Here is a 4,769-nt window from a genome sequence, read left to right on the forward strand (position 1 = left end):
AGACCATGCCTGGCACACACAGATACTAGCTCTGATTATTCTACGATGTGTTTTAGCTTCTGCTTCTCTTGCCTGTCTCCAGGAAGTTAGATTGATAATATTTCTGTGTGCATTTGTAAGCCTTGCCTAGGCTCACTTAAACACCAGTGTGACTGTTATTAAGAGGAGTGCAAGAATTCCTGTTAATCATCACATCGTGTTTCAGGCATATCATAACATATGACAGGGTGGGAGTGGGGGGACACCAACGATGCGGATACGGTGTGCCCTGCACCTGGCCACCAGGTGGCGCTCATAGTCTGTTTTAGTGTCTCTCCCTGAAAACCTTGTGGCTATGACTCGGTGGTAGAATTAACAGAAGGATCAAGGTTTCACATTTATACAGCCCATTTCGTGCACCACTCACATTTTCCCTGGGGCATCTGAGACACTGGAGAAGGGGTGCTCACTAGAAGATGGAGGGACATGGGCTCCAAGGCCATACTTGTGCAGGTCTGCACTTTGAAAACTTGGAGTGAAAAAATTATTTCACTTCTTCCTGTTTTCTGTGGGGACATGCAATTCTCCCTTTAAAAAAGCACTTGGATTTTTTTTTTTTTTTGAGATGGAGTCTTGCTCTGTCGCCCAGGCTGGAGTGCAGTGGCCAGATCTCAGCTCACTGCAAGCTCCGCCTCCCGGGTTCACGCCATTCTCCTGCCTTAGCCTCCCAAGTAGCTGGGACTACAGGCGCCCGCCACCACGCCCAGCTAATTTTTGTATTTTTAGTAGAGACGGGGTTTCACCATGTTAGCCAGGATGGTCTCGATCTCCTGACCTCGTGATCTGCCCGCCTCGGCCTCCCAAAGTGCTGGGATTACAGGTGTGAGCCACTGTGCCCGGCCCAGCACATTTTTATTCCTGCTCCCAAGCCTTTGCTTAAATTGGTCACACTCCCTGGAAAGACCCCTCTTCTTCTAGCTACTGTGGGATAAATAAGTCATCCCTCATGGCTTCAGACCTCACTGGAGTGCCACTTCCCAGCTCTCTGAAAAGCTTTTCCTTGCCCCTCCAGGGCATTTGGCCGGCTGCCTTCTCTCAACTCCGCTAGTTAACAGCTAATCAGTTTCACACACTACGCCATCGCTCTCTCCTTCACATATCCCCCTGGCTTCTGTTTCTGGAATGGTATGGAATGCCATGCCGACTAAAGAAAACAGTCAAGCTTTTAAAGAATTAAAGTTAGTTGTATTCAGAAGTCTTACTGTGGACTACAGACCAAGGCCTACAGCCTGGGAACAGCCTTTCAGAGAGATCCTGAGACTGCTCCAGCCCAGGATTTCAGTCCACTGCTGACAGACAGGAAGTGGAGTTTCAGGACCTGCACAATCACATCAAATTTGCTCAGAAGTTACATCGCAGCAGAATCCCATCAAGGCTTGGGTGTAAGAGTGCATCCAGTTGTAGATTACAGAGGCATAGGCACTAACCCTATTAAAGGTTTCGTCTTCAAAGCATCTTTCCAAATAGCTGCACAGCTTCACAGTCCGGGGCTTTTGTGAAATTCTGCTGGCAAGCAGAAGTGAGCAAAAGGCGCTTCTCACATTTGCTTCTTTGTCTCAAAGCTGGAAAGAACAGAGCCTTCAGAACCAGACCAGATCTGAGTTCAAATTCTGACTCCCATGGCTGGCTATCTGTACTGAACCCAGAGAAAATCAGTTACTTTTTAGAAAAATGTATTATTCGCTTATTATTTGTTTAAAAATGTATAACAATTTCAGCATGTGAATAAGAGGACACAGTCTATCCAGAAGGAGCTTAAGTATGCGATGTAGGCGGCCAAAGGAATGCAAAGGAAGTAAGCATCCCCTGTTCCTTAAAGACCTTAGGCATGCCCAATTTTATTCCAACTCGCTGCTGTCCTAAGAGGGGCACTAGTCAGCCCCTTGGAGAGGGACTCACCTTGGATAAAAATAGTTTACTCCTCTGAGCCTTGGTTCCTTGTCTGCAAAATTAGATGATGATACCACCACAATTAAATAAGGTAATTTAAAGTGGTGGATGCAAGTGCCTGGCACCCAAGATCTCCGTCTGATATAGTTTGGGTGTTGTCTCCTCGAAACCTCATGTTGAATCATGATCCCCGGTGTTGGAGGTGGGGCCTGGTGGGAGGTGTTTGGATCATGGGAGTGGATTTCTGATGAATGATTTAAAGCCATCTTCTTAGGGCTGGCCTCGTCATAGTGAGTTCTGGCAAGATCTGGTTGTCTAAAAGGCTGTGGCACCTCCTTCCCCCATCTCTCTTGCTCCTGTTCTCACTATATAACGTGCCTGCTTCCACTTCACCTTCTGCCGTGATTGTAAGCGTCCTGAGGCCTCCCCAGAAGCCTAGGAGATGCCAGCACCATTCTTCCTGTAAAGCCTGCAGAACTGTGAACCAATCAAACCTCTTTTCTTTATAAATTACCCAGCTGTGGGTATTTGTTTTATAGCAATGCAAGAATGGCCTAATTCACCATCCCACCTGCTTGACTGCAAACTCCTGGGACTAGGGGCCATGTCTTCCTCTTTATATCTCCAACAAAGCCTAACTCTGCACCATTAGAAAGTACTCAAATACACAGACAGACTTGGGGATTCCTTATAGCTTCTTAACCTTAGAGACATCATCGCCAGTTATTTTCCACCCTAGGCTTCCCTGGAAGCTGATAGTCTCAACATTAGAGTCATTGTTTCATTTCAGATACGCTCTCCATCTTACATACCGCAAATCTATTTACAGTGACGAGCAAATTACAGTTTCATGTGACCTGGTAGTGAATGAACATTGATAGAATAGGACGCATAGCAGATACATTTGATGAAAAGGAGAAGGAGATGAGGAATGGCCTGGAGGATAAATGGCTCGCATGCAGGGAAGCTCTTAGAATGGATGATTAGATGGCCCTGATGACTCGAGCCTATAGGCTACTAGGGTCCCAGTCAGAAGACTGATCCTTAAACAGGAGGTGGGGGGATGTTGAAGACAAACCTTGTTTACATCAGCATTCGTTTTACCTTAGGTGACTTCTCACCCCTTCTTGACAGATGGCACGTGCTTATCATTAAGGCCTGGTCTAGTCTGACTAGCACATCATCATCACCATGATGTCGTCAGCCTCTTGCATGGTGTAGTTATTTCGGGGCCATGAAAAGGGCCTCTGTTCTCACTGCCACCCTAAATATCTTGCTAATATACCAAAAAAAAAAAAAATTTCACTAATAAAGCCGCCCATTTCATATGGAGAGCCAGATTTAACGTATAATACTTCTGAGAGAAGTAACCTATTGAACTCATGCATGTTCAATCCTCAGTGAAGGATATTTGATGATTTGAAAGTAAATTTTAATGTGGGGAAGGGTGTGCTTGGCAGAGTAAGAATGAGGATATTGTTAGTAAAGGAACAGGTGCAGAAGGGTCAGCTGTAGACTCCAAGGACAAACCTTGCCTAGTTCATAATTTTTCACCCTGTGAGTTGCCAAGAGATGCAGGTTAGGAGTGTTCTGCACCCCTCCATGAGAGAGCTTCTTGACAGGTAGAGCACTCCAAAATGAAGCTGGTCCATGATTTTGGCAGCTGTTAGGTCAACTAAATTCTGCATGCCCTTGGAGGGGTGGACAGAGGGGACATAGCTGTGATGTGCCACTCAGTTTCCAGCCTTGATTATCTGGATGGCACTACAGGAATTTAAACTTGCTTTATGTCTTTTTTTTTTTTTTTTTTTTTTTGAGCCAGAGTGTCACTCTGTCACCCAAGCTGGAGTGCAGTGGTGCAATCTCAGCTCACTGCAACTTCTGCCTCCCAGGTTCAAGTGATTCTCCTGCCTCAGCCTCCCAAGAGGCTGGAATTATAGTCATGTGCCATCATGACCAGATAGTTTCTGTATTTTTAGTAGAGATGGGTTTTCACCATGTTGGCCAGGCTGGTCTTGAACTGCTTGCCTCAAGCAATCTGCTTGCCTCGGCCTCCCAAAGTGCTGAGATTACATGCGCGAGCCACCATGTCTGGCCTGCTTTGTGTCTTGAGAGAGTAGTGTTGGGTTGCCACTGTGTTTTTTCCCCACAATTTAAATGTGCGTTTGTTGGTAGCATAAATTAATCTTTCTTAGACCCTTAGGTGCTACATCTTCCAAATTTCAACATCATGGTTTTTGTTGTTGTTCAAATTACTATGATTGCTCATGGATCTGTGTGTATGAGTGTGTGTGTGTGCGTGTGTTGTTTTTCTGAAGTTCCATGTAGATATTCAATGCCACTTTTTCATTTTCTCAAATTTATGTTTGAGAGTTGGTGGTACTGTCATCAGGGTCCTATGATGATTCTGGAAACAAAGACTGGATAACATGAATGGCTCCATGGTAGAAGCTTTGGGTATTGATATTTCTCAAATTTCCCTCAAAATGCATGAGTATCACAGCTTTTACTACCTATGAGTTGTTGCCATGCTTAAGGAGAAAGAAGACAGAGCAAAGAAAACATTAGGATTCCTTTGGCTCCTGAAGAACCTCAAGCAGTGTTGAGCTTCTCCAAGATCTCTTTCTATCCAGACATCTGTCTTACCAACCAGTCACAGAGATCCTGAAGTGTTGCAGAGAAGTGCACACTTATTAAGGGCATATTTTGTGTTTCTCTGAGGGCAAGAGTATTTCCTACTCACCACTGTATCTCTCCCATCGAGCACAACTATATGGTTGACTTTATATGCATATGTGATGCTCAGATGGATTTAAGTAACAAGCTCAGTGTCTGACAGT

At 45.1% G+C, this 4,769-nt stretch overlaps 1 non-coding gene across 1 annotated transcript; it reads right to left on the bottom strand.

The window, feature by feature from the left end:
* Nucleotides 1-1,803: 1,803 nt before the first annotated feature.
* Nucleotides 1,804-1,945, bottom strand: LOC115897170. Its single transcript, XR_004057099.1, has one exon. It is a non-coding gene; the product is annotated as a small nucleolar RNA SNORA67 (small nucleolar RNA).
* Between the last annotated feature and the right edge of the window lie 2,824 nt (nucleotides 1,946-4,769).

This window comes from Rhinopithecus roxellana, chromosome 4 (assembly GCF_007565055.1).
Source record: "Rhinopithecus roxellana isolate Shanxi Qingling chromosome 4, ASM756505v1, whole genome shotgun sequence".
NCBI lineage: Eukaryota > Metazoa > Chordata > Mammalia > Primates > Cercopithecidae > Rhinopithecus > Rhinopithecus roxellana.